Raw genomic sequence first — 16,425 nt, 5'->3', positions numbered from 1 at the left:
CCGTTGTTTCATATACACACGACAGCAGCGCTTACCTCAGTTTATATTTTAGAAAATAAATACAGTGTCCATAACACAACAGACTTGTCACATCATACAAAGTGTTATGCACAAAAATGACAAAGCAGGAATAAGAAAAGGAGAGAAAACTTGCTCTTTGACTGGGACATCTCATATAAATCCTTGCATGCAATGTCTGCTCAGATGACTTCTCCACTTTATAACCTTTCAAATACCACAAACCACTCATCTCCTTCACCTGTTTTGACTAATACTAGGTGTAGACGTGGGCTCAATATTCAAACTGGCATCAGAAGAAAAATTTTAAAAATAGAGCAACATTACCTACAGCAACGAGTCTCAGATTCAGTCCTGGAGGACCCCTGTATCTGAAGGTTTTTGTCCAAATCAGTTTCACAATTAATGTGTCATCTTCCTGTAATTAATATAATTGTTAAATTAGCTGATCTTTTATTTTTCTTATTCTGCATTCAGAAAAACAAAGTTGAGATATGAGGTATAATACATTTTCCCAGAGAACTTAACTGTTTTTGTCATTTTCCTATTAATTCACCTTTTTCTGCTCACTTAATTGTGTCCTAATAGTCAAATTTAACAACAACAACAACCATGCATACAACGCTGAATGTCAAAAGGCTGCAACTACTACAAACACTAGGAAAACAGGAGTGTAAATCATGACAGTGATGATGATGATGAAAATCTTAAAAATGAAGGTAAACAACATTAAATTATTACCATATAACATGCACAAATGGTTACTCTCATCCAATAAAATTTTAGAAAGCCTAGTTTTGTAATTTCTCTGTTGACACCAAAACATAAATGAGAAATAACACCCTACTTAAATAAAAAAGAGGAGTCCAATTAAAAGCAGAAGGTGGTGGGGATGAAAGCCTACAGCCAAGAGAGGTCTCCAAGGATTGAACTTGACCCTGGCCTACAGTATATGTTTAATTTGGACATGCAGATTTAGGTTGTTGCATGATTTGCTTTAAAGATTTTGACCTTCACGTCCAGTTATTGAAAGATGAGATTCATTACATTCAAGCCTAAGGTCAAAAATAATTTGTCCTGCACTTTTGCAGCCCATTTATCCAGGGCAGGGTCACAGGGCAGCTGGAGCCTATTCCAGCAAGTACTGGGCACAAGGCAGGAACAACTCCTAGACAGGGCACCAGTCAAACACAGCAGGGCCAATTTAGCATCACCCATTCACCTAACCTACATGTCTTTGGACAGTAAGAGTCAACTGGAATAAATCAAATTGCTAAACCAAAATTTGTAGATTCTTCGGGTTCTTAGATGTTTCTCTAGATATATAATACAGTAAACATTTGGATTTTGAGTCAAACATTTCCTTTAAGCTTATAACAATCTGGAACATTCTCAAAGCAGCTTATTCAAATTCAGGGTTATGAAAGGCTAGGGCTTCTCCCGACACCATGTGATGGACATTGTGCTGCACAGGCTCACTCAGGTACTCACCGGGCCAGTTTAGAGTTGTCTGTCACCTTGACGTACTTTGTGGATGTGTGAGGAAGCACATGTAGACTCTACGTGGACAATTACAAGGCATGAAGTCTGAAGCCAAAACACTTTAGCCTTAAAGAAATTTAAATCTAAACACTAGGAATGCATTAAGACTGATATGTTGTAATGATGTCCAGTATCATAAACTCAGTAGGCATTACACTGGAGTTTGTCTAAGTAAAGACTTTGCTGGATTGGCGCCACATATCTTTGAAAACCAATGATTTCATTATAATACGTTTTGCAAATTCCTTGCTGCAAAAGTCTGTAATTTAATAATTTGTACAACAGAAAAATTACGGCCATACCAACATACCATGAATAACAAAGAATAATTAATACCACCATAAGAGGGCACCAAATGAATAGTTATTAATTTTAGGGATTCTTTATACTGTATATGCTTAGCATGTTTCTGAACAGTAGTACAATAAAATGTCCAGATAAGAAAGTGTTTGGCATTGATTAATCAGAGGCACCCCAATCCCTACAGATCTGCTAACATACATAATGCTGAAGTCCTGGGAGATGTTTTTCTGCTTTTTCACAACATAAACAATAATAAATTACTTTACTAGTTAAACCATCTTTTGAAATCTGAAGCCACATTGTTCTAGAGGCGCTTCCAACCTAAAGTATTACAATGGCTTTATTAAAGTCTAGTTTAGCTCACTGATAATAATTGTGCCTCCTTCCCGTCCCTGGATTTCTTTGCCCAAAGATCTGGTTAACTTATACAGTCCATCAATTATGTTTGACTTTGCTATGAACAAAGGTTTTACTATTCCAGATTTTAGTAGCACAACATCTCTGCTTGCTGAGGAAAACAACATGTAAAACATTTTCTATCATGACTTTGAGACTACCAGCTCTTCCATCACTTTTCCAGATGTGTCCAGATGTCACACAGCTTGTGAAGGGGATAGTGTCACATCCTACACATGTTTAGAACCTTGTTTAAGCATAACACCATTGTCTTTTGATGTAGTACAATACTAAATGCAAAACAGTAGTTGAATAAATAGCACAGGTTAATGGGTTTTTGAGGCCAAGAAAAAAAATTTAAATGTAGTCATAACATGAGAGTGGTAAGCTGTCTAATATGACAGCAGAATCCTTCAATACTTGGATTCTAAGGCTCCTAATATCTTTAGTGCCTTTCCCATGTGCAGGAACACATCTTGAAGGAACAGCAGTGGCACCAAGTACAACAGCAGGGAAGTAGTAAGAAAAAGAACAGAGAAGGCGCAAGTCAAGTCAAATTTTATTTATAGAGCAGATTTAAAAAACAACAGAAGCTCACCAAAGTGCTGTACAGCTTCGATAAATACACCAAACACATACAGTGTATATATATATATATATATATATATACTAGGAGGCTTCGCCCCCTGCTCGCATTGCTTGCCAACCCACTTCACGTCTCTGCCACTCATGTATGTGAATTTCATTTTCACCAAATAACAAATCTTTTATTTCTAGCAGATACGCCTCTTCATTGGAAAGAAACACTACTTTTCCCTGATGACAACACGAATTAGACGATCTACAAAATTCTGACTTAAAAGTTTAAAGCCAAACAATATCTACATACTTCTGTCATATCACCTATGGCCATACATTCGATCTCTTTTCACTGTTCTGTTATTTCACAGAGTAATAATTTCCATTTGTTTGCGCTAATGCGACCTTTACTATCAGTTTTTGAGACTTTTGAATTTTAGTACTTTCATTATCTCTAACCCTTTCTGCATGTGTACCGCACCAACATTTTTGAACCTCTTTACAACGTTCTACTTTGTCATCTACTCTTTGTCTTTTATTTCCAGCCCCGGGCGTGGTTAAATCTCTTGGCACAAAGTCTCATCTCATGGGATGTGAAAGTATCTCTGTAAAAAAGTCTTGTCTCGTCCCAGGATTTTTTTATCTATACTAATAAAAGGCAAAGCCCTCACTGACTCACTCACTCACTCACTCACTCATCACTAATTCTCCAACTTCCTGTGTAGGTAGAAGGCTGAAATTTGGCAGGCTCATTCCTTACAGATTACTTACAAAAGTTGGGCAGGTTTCATTTCGAAATTATACGCGTAATGGTCATAACTGGAACCTATTTTTCTCCTTATACTGTAGTGGACATTAGCTCGATGGCTGTGGGGGGCGGAGCTGCGTGTGACATCATCACGCCTCCCACGTAATCACGTGAACTGACTGTGACTGCAGTACATAGAAAAGAAGGAAGAGCTCCCAAAGAGTGCTGAAGAAAAACGCCGAATACTTTATTCGCGAGATACAAGTTTAATGAGAAGACACGAGGTATAAACGAGACTTTGGATCACTTTGTAACGGAGTTAAAATTGCTGTAGCGAGAAACTTTTAAGTGCCGGGTCTTAGCTAACATTAAATAACGCACGAGATAGCACAGGCACAGCTCAGAAGCTTCAATGCATGTACTCCGAGCGGCTCACGTGAACTGACTATGAACGCAGTACGCAGAGAAAGCAAGACCTCTAAAGAGCGCGGAGACTTTGGCTCATGTGAACGTGTCTGCAAAAAGTGTTGTTTCCTGCACTGCAAAAATACTACAAAAGTCGGGCAGCCGGCACGCGCGTGTGTAGCTGTGCCAGCCTTTGAGACGCTGACTGCTCTTCTGCCTTAAGTGAAAGTAAACACTTTTAATTTTTTTCCCCCTTCCCATGAGCTATAGCCCAGACAACTGTAAACACGGGATCCCATTTCTAGACCGCGGCAAACTAATATTAAGGCGCTTCGCACTTTCTTTTACACATATACGATTATGAGGTTGTCAGGTCGGATTATGAAGACACGCACAGGAGTGGAGGACCGACAGTGCCATCCTGGACAGTTAATGGCAGGGCCGTCTCTCCAGTCTACACGAGACCCACTGCGACGCTCATACCGTCAGCGAAGACCTCTCTCTACACTATATAAAAGAAAAAGGCAAGTTTCCTTTCTTTACACCTTTTTCCTTTTATCCCAAACCAAAGCCTTTCTCTCTTAACACTGCAGAGGACACAAAAATGATTTTCTTTTAATTGCTGGTAATGCCGGTAAGGCACATTACCACAGGCAGAAATTTGGATGTTCACATAGAAAATGTAATTTCTATACCACAGCTGTCATGTAGCACCTTTCAAAAGGGATCAAATTACCATAATAATTGGATCTTAATAATTACCAGATACTTATGTTTGTAGAAACGACTGACAAACAGAGAAGCAATAAGAACAGTCAATGAGCTGCTCTAATCAGGGTATGCTCGATCAATGTAAGGAGTCTTTAGTTAATTCCTTGCATTTCCGAGTGGCGCAGCTAATGAAATACTGAGTCCCATGCACTCTCTCTTTTGCGTAAATAGCAGTAGCATTGTATCCCATTATCTGTAACACATTCACACAGCTCAGTCATGTCCAATACACTGAAATGTCTTACAGCTATTAGTGCATGTTTGTTTTATCCACAACAATTTTATTTTGTTCACCCAGGCCAGCTCACTACCATGAAGTACTATACCAAATGAACACATTTTTTTCTAAATTAACAGCTGTGTCATCTCTTAGAATTGGTACTATTTCATTAAAGATTATTCATAAACCTTAACAATGACCAGGAAAATGAACAAGTACATTACTGTATGTGTATAGTCTACAAACGTATACCATAGAACGTTCACATTCTATATTCAGGAACCTTTTACCAGTCATTCAATTACAAAAAAATGTAATTACTTATCGCACACTCGTGTACATTTCTGTCTATAAAGTTATTTATTATACAGCGGATTCAGATTCCTTTACTTTCTGTACACTGTTCACTAGAAGATTTAATTTGTAAATGGATAAATAAATCAGTAAAGTTTGAATATTATTAAAAATCAAAAACTGAACTTTCCCATTTATATAAGTATTCAGACCCTTTTCTGTGGCACTCCAAATTGTGATTGGGTGAATCCTGTTTGCTTTAATTATCTTTGAGATTCGTCTAGAACTGGACTGGTAGTTTAGAATGGCACAGTTGTATATGTAAGGTCCTACAATTCACACTTCATATCAAGGTAAAAAAAGCCATGAAGTCTAAGGAACTGTCTGTAGACCCACACAATAAAATTGAAGTGAGACACAAATCAGGGCAAGAATCAAAAGATGTATAACGCTGAGAGTATTCCCAAGAGCACAGTGGCCTCATTTATTGTGAAATGGAAGAAGATTGGGACCAACAGGACTCTTTTGAAGCTGGGCATCCAGGCACACAAGTGGGTAAGAAGCACCTTGATCAGGAAGGTGACCAAGAAGCCAATGACCACTCTAATAGAGCTTCAGAAGTGTCTGCTGGGATGGGAGAACCTATAGGAAAGGTGACCATATTAATAGCACTCCTGCTTAGAGTTTTCCAAATGGCATTTAAAGGACTCTGAAAGCATAAAGGAAAAGATTCTCTGGTCTGATGTTACAAAACTTGAGCACTTTGGGCAGAACTCCAAGTACTATGTCTGCCGAACGCCAGGCACTGCCCATCAGCTGCCTAAGACTATCCCCATGGTGAAGCATGGCTGTGGCAGCACAATACTATGGGGGTTCTTCTCAGCAGCAGGGTCAGGGAGACTGCTTAGAACTGAACAAAGAATGAATGCAGCCAAATACTGAGAGGTCCTTAAAGAAAACCTCATCCAGAGTGCATGTGACGTCAGACAGGGGCGATGGTTCACCTCTTGGCATATTGAGATGTCTCTGACTGTTCCTGATTGGCCTAGTCAAAGTCCAATAACCAGAAGACTGCAATTCCCAAGTAATCTAATTGAACTTGAGACCATTTGCCAGGAAGAATGGGATAAACAGCATGAATTCCAGGTGTGCGAATCTTGTAGAGACTTACCCAAGAAGAATTTAACTTGGTAGAGTAATATATTTTACTCTACTTTCCCCTGTTGTATTATTAATATGTAGCCTTTGTCAGAATGCCTCGGATCTCACAGACTTACCACTGTTTATAAGATATTATAGTATATAACTTCTCCCCACCTTCCCTTCTACATCTATAACCTCAGGCAATTAGGTGTAGTAAAAGACAAGCAGGAGTTAAGTTACAATTTAAACAGTGTATTATTGGTAATATTCATAACTAATAACAATATGCAAAGTAGATTTGAATATTGGCAACCATACAACCTGATAAATGGTGATGTGTAGTTTCAGGCGGCACACAGACTTGTTAGTTACTTAAAATGTCTCTAGTTAAGGCATCATTTGTGGTCAGCTTTCTTCAGAACAGACCGCATGCCTGTCTCAATATGGCTGCCGAGTTGTGCTCTTCATTGTGTTGTCCTTTTCAGTTAATGCATCAGTTTGGTAAGAGCAGAGAGTGAGGGAGTGAGCACATTTATAGGTTTTCTGTCCAACCCCTAGAGCCAATAAGATGTCATGGTACTTAAAGGCTTCTGATACAAGCCAGTTCCAAACAGCCATACTCTAGACCAATGGGGGGACAGAACATCTTCACACCTGCCACCCCCCAAACCATTTGTTGAGCTAAAGTTTGCCAGTTAGGCAGCCAGATTCTCCTATGGGGGTTGACTGAGAGACTTCAGAGAAACATTAGCCAAACTTGTTTAAAGCACCCCCCAACTCTGTCGTAAAATTCAAAGAGACTCAGTTGTAAAAGAGGGGAAGGGGTTCTTAAACCATCAAACCACTGCTGTTAATATTACATTGCTTTGCCTAAGTTACAAATAAAGACATACAAAATATTTATCAAGTTATATGCAAAATCTCACATCACAACAGGGTCTAAATACTTTCTGAATCTACTGTTGTGGAGCCGACCTGGACACACACAGGCGGACAAGTTGTAATCACCACCGCACGTTTTATTTTTACTATTTACAACAAATAAACTGGTCACACAGACCCAAATAATGGTCACTCAGACCCAGTCACGTGCACAAACACCCCCCAATAACTCAGTCCTGGCCACAATGCCTCTCTTCGGGCCGCCTCCACACCTCCTCTGTGCTTCATCCTGCCTCCTCCCGACTCCAGCCCTGAATGAATGGAGACGGCCCCTTTTATCGAGTTCCCGGATGAGCCCCAGGTGTTCCTGGCGTTCCTCTCTTGGCCACGCCCCAGCGTGGCGGAAGTGCCGGCTGTCCTCCCGGCAGCTCTCCGGGTGCCGTCCTAAATCTTCCCCCCAGCACTTCCGCCACACCAGGAAGTAACAGGTCCCCAAGGCATTGGGGCGCCTCCTGGCGGTGGCCCCCAGAGCAACCAGGAAGGCGGCCCCCACGTGATCCAGGGTGGGCTTTGACCCTCTTCTGGTCCCTCACGGCGTCCCGGCCGGGTCGTTGCCCCTGGCATCCCTGACACTGTATACACACTACACACTGTGCATCCGGACAAGCAAATGAGTGAATGATTCTTAATATCAATTAGCAGAGTAATGGAGGAGAGAAAAAGAGTACCTGGAAAGTGTGGGGTACCTTTGGGGAAACTGAATGCTGTATCCTATTTCTATGTCACCAAAGTCTGGCCACAAGCTGCATGTTAGTTGGACATTCAAGTAAAAATTTCAGTGTAAACGTGACAGTACTACTGCTATATCTATATATTATATACTGTACGAAACAATGTCACAGCAGTTTGTCCAGCTTGTCTTCTTATTTAATGTTTCTCTGTCTCAGGGGTTCCCAAATTCAGGCCTAGAGTGCCAGTGTGACTGCTGGTCTTCCTTTGGACAATTTTTTGAATTCTAACACCAATTACTGCTTTTAACCAACACGTTTATTTAATTAGGTTTGTTTTTTAGTCTAATGCTGTCAAGCTGTACTTAAGAATTGTTGGTTATAATTAATCTCTGTTACAAATACAAGTATAGCAATATAAAACTGATGCAGTAGCACACTAACTGCTCTCCAACTAATTGGAGTAGAATATGCAGGTGTCGAAAGTCAGGGCTGTAGTGTATTGTTATCTTGCTCACTGGCTGTGCAATTTATGAAGTCACTTTCCTCTTAGTAATTTGCCCACTGTGTTCTGCTGAAGAATGACAATGAATGGACAACAGGAAAACAGCATCATGAATGGAAGCAAATTATGTAAGTGTTCTATATAATCACAAACTGGAAAATCTCAAATTCTCATTCCACGGATCTGTTCAAAATGTTATAGAATTTGGAGAGAACTAATAACAAAATTCTGAAGTAAGCATGCAGGGTCTGTGATGAATCTTTTCCTTTTACTTGCTGCCTAGGCAAAGCTCTCTAGCTATGTAACTCCCACATTTGGGCCGGGTCTGAGGGCTGAGTTTCATGGATTGTCCTTAGAACATACTATTGTACATCATATGATTTTCTGATTTAATTAGGTTGTGTTTTGCAATAATGTTCTGCATCATAAATAAAAAATGATAGTAATGAGCCCAATTATAGGCAATAGATCATAAACAAAATTAGAGGGTAAATCAGAATATGCAGTGAAGTATCAGGACCAAGTCTGCCTGCCTATCTTAAGCTCCATGTGTCAGTGAGCCACAATAAGATAATATGGAACACACAGTGGCAACAAGCCTCATCATTTTTTTCAGGTGTAAACCGTGTAACCACTTTTTACCTACACCTATGCTGAAAACTAAGTTGTTCTCCATTAGCCTTTACAATAACCTATACTTGTGGAGTCATGATCTCAACAATGGTTGATACAGAGGGAAGCACTGCCACTTCATGGATTCAGCTTCTTGGGAGTGAATCCTATGTCTGGTCACTATATGTGTGGAGTCTGCACATTCTCCCAGTGTCTGTGTGGGTTGTCCTCTTGTACTCTGGTTTTCCTCCTATACCCCCAAAAAGAAGCAAAACTAGGTTGGTATAATAGTGTTTTCCAAATTGACTCAAATACAGATAATGCATGCTTGGTGCTCTGTCAAGCTGTATATCCCTGAATTGGTTTAAACAGATATGAGAATGTTATGTTATGATCTCAATAACACAGAAAACATTACTTTTGTTTATTAGCTGGTGATGGAAGCATAATGTTTGTGTCCACTGCAACTAAATGGAATTTGTCTGGGGTTTTGGTCGCAGTATGTTGTCTGTGACAAGGTACAACACTTGACTGGCAATCAGAAAGATTGACGACTACATTAATCTTTCTGATTGCGGCTGCACTTGGAGAAGAAACATGGGTTTATCTGCATCTGCAGCATTTGCTCCTAGCGCTCTATTTTGGTTGCTAGTAAGGGAACATATAGAACATTTTTACAGATTTCTTTTAAGATTTTTTTGGACATAAACACAAGAGCAACACTGAATAGGTGAGATAATGGTTGAGGTGAAGAGCACATGAACACAACAGCATTGTCCAAGGATAGGCCCTATAGTTATTTTTGTCAAAATTCTTTTAAATATAGAGAAGAGCATGAAAAAAGTTGACAATTATAAGGGAAATCAGGTAATTTGATAGCCAGGAAGCTAAAATTGGTATTCATGCCATTTAAAGTCACAAAGAGAAGTGTGAAAAAGCAAATTTCTCGCTTGAAAGCAAGAAAGAAGATACAATAATGCAGGCTCTGAAGGATATGCAAGAGACCGTCATAAACAATCTGCAGGGTAGCAATCAAAAAAAGAAAGTGGACAAAGGCCTAGTGGGTTCCATAGGGTTAAGTATTGGGGCCACTCCTTTAAAAAAAATATACATACATATATCTACTCTATACTGTATATATAAAATCCTAAGCCTAAAAGTGCAACGGAAGTGCAACAATGACGTTTTTAATGTCCCATTTTTTTGTCATGCTTTAAATCGGGCTTATTTTAAAACCTAAATATATATGTTTGGCATCATTCTTTTCAGGATTTATCAAACTTTAATGTGATGTTGTTAGATTTTCAGATTCTTATTCCATTTTTAAATTATAAACTAAAAAATATGAAGAACTCACGTCTCGTGAGACGGGACTTTGTGCCAAAAAATTTAACCACGCCCGGGGCCGGAAATAAAACACAGTAGGACAGCTGTTGTACAGGCTTTTAAATGTTCAAAGCACCATACGAAATGCAGGTCACGTGGCACGGCAGCAGCAGCAGCAAGCCAGCAGCAGCAGCATGCCAGCACCTGATCAAGCAAAGAGGAGGTAAAAAAAAAAAACTATTTGTTTCCCATTGTATCACTGTTTAAGAGGGGGTTTCGGAGGAGCAGCCATGTCTCCATGGGGTGTGTTCAGCCCCCTCTTCACAACACAAACAGCAGAGACAGGAAGTGGCTGGTGAGCAAAGCGAGCAGGGGGGAATCCCCTAGTGTGTGTGTATATATACAGTATGTATATATATGTATGTACTGTATATATATGTGTATATATATGTTGAAATAGTTTTACTGTCAAATAACTATTTCAACCATTCTATGATTTGCTTCTCGCAACTGAAAGAGGGCACCGTGGCGGACGTCAGCCGACTTGCTGACCAACCGCAAGCGTTCCATGCAATCAGATTGTGATTCAGACTACGAATGCCTTGATTCTATACTAATAAATGGCAAAGCCCTCACTGACTGACTGACTGACTGACTGACTCACCACTAATTCTCCAACTTCCTGTGTAGGTAGAAGGCTGAAATTTGGCAGGCTCATTCCTTACAGCTTACTTACAAAAGTTGGGCAGGTTTCATTTCGAAATTCTACGCGTAATGGTCATAACTGGAAGCTATTTTTCTCCATTTACTGTAATGGAGTTGAGCTCGAAAGCCGTGGGGGGCGGAGTTTCGTGTGACATCATCACGCCTCCCGCGTAATCACGTGAACTGACTGTCAACGCAGTACGTAGAAAACCAGGAAGAGCTCCAAAAAGCACTGAAGAAAACATGCATTATATAATTGAGAAGGCAGCGAAACAATAAGAAGCAAGCGAGTGACATATACAACCATATTCATGAGTGCTGCTACCTCGGAAAGAAAGCAAGGTGTAAACCTAAAGTTTAAATTAAGTTCATAGACAGGCTGCCGCTGGCGTTTGTCATGCCCATGGGTAATGCCGGATACAAGTTTAATGAGAGGACGCAGGATATGAATGAATCAGAAAAATCCACAAGTTAATACACACACTGTCTCTAGAGTTTCTCCACACTGAATCCTCCAGGCACTACTTACAAAAGGTTACATTGACAATCGTGTTACATTATTTTAAAAATGTTTCCTTTTCTTAGCACAAGCACAGCTGAGAAGCTTCGATGCATGTGCTCCATAACGCGTTAAAAAATAATGCATTTAATCACACTTTGCATTACAAGCAAAGGGGAACTTCTGTCAATGCATGATTTCCTGGTACACCAATTACATTGATCAGCACTTTACCTTGTTTTGGTAAAACCATACTCAGTGTAATCCTCCTTCCATTTTGTAATTTTTCCGCCACTAGCCATGATTAAATGAACAGTAAAAAAGTAAGAGCGAAGCGAGGGTGACTTATTCAGGCAGGCAGGCGACAGCTCAATAGCTCGAATTTGGATATAAGTAGGTTCTATTTAGTTGCCAGAAATATCTTTGTTAGGAATGGAAGTTGAATTTAGTCTTTAAATTTCTATGGTAAAGAAAAAGTTATGCAATGATGACTACATTTAACTATATAAAGTCAAAACTTGATTATATAAAGTCACTGTCGGAATAAATAAAGTCAAAACTTAAATATATAAAGTCAGCGTCGGTATATATAAAGTCAAAACTTGAATATATAAAGTTATTCCCAAATATATAAAGTCAAAAACTGAGTATATAAAGACAGCGTTGGAATATTTCGGTATATATAAAGTAAGTGCTGGAATATATAAAGTCAAATCTTGAATATATAAAGTCAGCGTCAGAATATATAAAGTAAGCGCTGCAATATATAAAGTCAAAACTTCAATATATAAAGTCAGCGTCGGAATATACAAAGTCAGCGCTGGAATATCCATCCATTTCCCAACCCGTTGAATCCGACCACAGGGTCACGGGGGTCTGCTGGAGCCAATCTTAGCCAACACTGGGCACAAGGCAGGAACCAATCCTGGGCAGGGCACATGCATTATTTTCAAAACATTAACCGAACAGTGTTTTTTTAATTTATTTTTCTGAATATGTTTTTGTTCACTTAGTTCAGTTCAGAGTCGTTTCAATCAATAGATTTTGACTTTGACTTTATATATTCAGGAATGAGTTTATATACTCCGATGTTGACTTTATATAATCAGGAATTACTTTATAAGTTTCGACGCTGACTTTATATATTCAGGTTTTGACTTTATATACACCGACGCTGACTTTATATATTCGGGAATGACTTTATATATTCAAGTTTTGACATTATATATTCTGACGCCTACAAAAATTCTATTTATTTGCTTGTTTGGCACCCCATAGTATATGTGTGTGTGTGTATATATGTACACATGTATGTATATATATAAGGAAGAGACTTGACACACGTAAAAAAAGGTTTGGGGCGGCCACCCGTATAATATTCCTAGCTGCAAAGGATTTAGTTTTATGCAACAATGAAGTTGACTGTTGAGAGTCCAAGACTGAACTGCTGAAGGTTGTGAGAAATTGCGGTTTTAAATGGTCAGACAGGAAGTGATGTTTCAGGCACCGGAACCGGAAGTGACGTTCCTCTAGTGGCCGGAACCGGACGTGACATTTTTCCTAGGCACCGGAACCGGAAGTGACACTCTTCTAGGCGCCGGAACTGGAAGTGACGCTCTTGATTCAGAATGGTTTTCCCGCGGCTGGTCTGCAAAGATAATAGGAGAAGGTTTAATGCACTCCACCCCCTCCTGGCCTGGCGTGGAATTACCTTTACTTGGTCCACACAACATCCTCCTATGCGCACGTGTGTGACATGGTCCCCCCCCTCAGCCCAGACCCATCGGGTCAGGCGTACCGGTCCGACAAGTCGTGGCACCTGGAAAGGGCATCGGCATTGGCCTGCAGAATACCCCGGCGATAAACGACCAAATACTTATATGGCTGGAGATCCAAAAACCACTTCGTGACCCGCGGATTGGACTCCCTGTGCAAGGCCATCAACTGTAAGGATGCATGGTCTGTCACAAGAGTGAATTCACGTCCCAAGAGGTAATATCTCAGCTGAGTAATCGCCCATCTAATAGCCAAAGCCTCCCGCTCCACTGCCGCATACCTAGTTTCCCGATCCAACAGTTTCCGGCTCAGGTACATTATGGTGTGTTCAACTCCATTGACGCTCTGGCTCAGCACGGCTCCAAGACCTGTGTCCGAAGCGTCCATCTGGAGAATAAAAGGTTCAGAAAAATCTGGTGTTTTTAATATGGGAGCTGACGTAAGGGCCAGTTTCAAGTCACTGAATGCAGCTTCTGATATCTCATCCCATACCACATGATTAGGTCGACCCTTCTTTGTGAGGTTTGTCAAGGGCATAGCTCCCTCGGAAAACCGAGGTACTAACCGGCGATAGTAACCCGCCAAGCCAAGAAATGCTTGTACTTGCCTCTTGGTTATCGGACGGGGCCAATTTGCAATGGCATCAATTTTGGAACACTGTGGTCTCACCATACCCCGGTCCACTAGATAGCCTAAATATTTGGCCTCGACTAACCCAAAGAAACACTTTTTCGGGTTGATACAAAGTCCAGCTTGTGCTAGTGTCCGCAACACAGCTCCAACCTGTTGTATGTGTTCCTCCCAGGTGTTGGAATAGATGACAACGTCATCCAAGTAGGCAGCCCTATATGAATTATGAGGACGGAACACTTTATCCACCAGACATTGGAAGGTCGCAGGTGCCCCATGTAATTCAAATGGGAGGACACGATACTGCCAGTGACCACTAGGGGTGCTGAACGCTGTCTTTTCCTTAGCGGAGTCCGTTAAGGGAACCTGCCAGTACCCCTTAGTCATATCTAAGGTAGTCAAAAATTTGGCATGTCCTAGCCGCTCGAGGAGGTCATCCACTCGTGGCATTGGATAGGTGTCAAATTGGGAGACTTGGTTAAGCCGACGGAAATCATTGCAAAACCTCCAACTTCCATCGGGCTTACTGACCATAACGATAGGACTGGACCAGGGACTATATAACTTTCCTCAATCACACCTAGCTCCAGCATTCGTATGATCTCCAACTCCACTTCAGCCTTTTTTGCCTCGGGAATTCTGTACGGACATCCTCGGACAATAACCCCAGGTTTCGTCACAATGTCATGCGCAACCAGGGAGGTCCGACCTGGCTTTTCACTGACTACCTCAGGGACAGACAGGATAGCTGCTTCGAGCTCCTGACATTGTTGGCGAGTCAAATTATCTCCGAAATTAAGGTGTAATTGACGAGCGAAGAGAGAGCGTAGCTGTCCAGAGGAGGACTCGGAATCCCTATCCTTCCACGGTTTCAGCAGATTGATATGATAAATCCGCTCGCTGGGTTGACGATTCGGTTGTTTCACCAAATAATCGACCAGCCCCTTCCTCTCCTTAATTTCATAAGGGCCTTGCCAATGGGCCAATAATTTGGAGTGTGAGGTAGGAACTAAAACCATGACCCGGTCTCCCGGGCGGAATTCCCGGAGAGATGTGCCACGGTTATAACATCAGGCCTGAGCTGCTTGCGCCTTCTCCATATGTGTTTTCAATATTGGTCTAATTTTTTCAAATCTATCGCGTAACTGCGCGATATATTCTAATATATTTGTTGACGGGAGGGCCTCTTCCTCCCATCCTTCCTTTAGGATGTCTAATATGCCCCAGGGTTGTCGTCCATATAGTAATTCAAAAGGTGAGAACCCCGTGGAGGCTTGTGGGACTTCCCGATATGCAAAAAGGACGAGGGGGAGGAGCTGATCCCAGTTCCTTCTGTCCTCATTGACTACCTTACGCAACATCTGTTTGAGAGTTTGATTAAACCTCTCCACAAGACTGCCGGTTTGAGGATGATATACCAAGGTCTTTAAATGCTTTATTTGAAGTAGCTTGGCAGTCTCCCTGAACGTCTGCGAGGTAAAAGGAGTCCCTTGATCCGTCAGGATTTCTTTAGGGATTCTGACACGCGCAAATACTCCCACTAATTCCCGTGTGCTAGCTTTTGAAGTAGCTGAGCGCAATGGAACAGCCTCTGGAAATCGAGTAGCATAATCGACCAGAACCATTATATATTTATAACCTCTGGCTGAGGGTTCCAGGGGTCCCACCTGGTCGACCCCTATGTGTTCAAACGGGATATCAATTAAGGGTAAGGGAACTAGAGGAGCACGGTCCCTCCTAGGAATTTGCCTCAATTGACATTCTGGACAGGATGTGCAAAAGCCGCGAACCTCCTCATTAATTCCGGGCCAAAAAAATCGGAGCTTAATTCTCTCCAGTGTTTTTTCGGGTCCCAAATGGGCTCCTAGCAGATGGGTATGTGCTAGTTCACAGACCTGTCGCCGGTAGGTTCATGGTACTAACAACAGTGACCTTATCTGCCCCTCATGTTCTGCTACCCGATATAGCAGATCATTATTAAGCACAAAATGAGGACCTTGTGGCATGGGATATGACGTGCGTTGGCCGTCTCTTAGAACGACTGCATTTTTTGCAAATTTAAGGGAATCGTCATTCCATTGTTCCCTTTTAAATGAAGCCGGCGTCTGCCTGAATTGAAACTGCAGACATGAGAGAGGATTGGATTCGACCTCATGGGGTGGAGTTTCGTCCCGAGACGTCAGAGCGCTTACTGATGACGTTTCAGGCTGCGACGTCCCGGGTCTTTCGTCGTCATCACCAGAGGCAGAAGTCCGCTCCTCAGCCGGCTGTAAACACGGCGTGGAGGTTGAGGGTGCTGAATTCGCGTCCGTGACTAGACCTAGCGATCGTGGAGAAGTGCCT

This window comes from Polypterus senegalus, chromosome 6 (assembly GCF_016835505.1).
Source record: "Polypterus senegalus isolate Bchr_013 chromosome 6, ASM1683550v1, whole genome shotgun sequence".
In the NCBI taxonomy this organism is placed as follows: Eukaryota; Metazoa; Chordata; class Cladistia; order Polypteriformes; family Polypteridae; genus Polypterus; species Polypterus senegalus.
Note: the sequence above shows the minus strand (reverse complement) of the source record.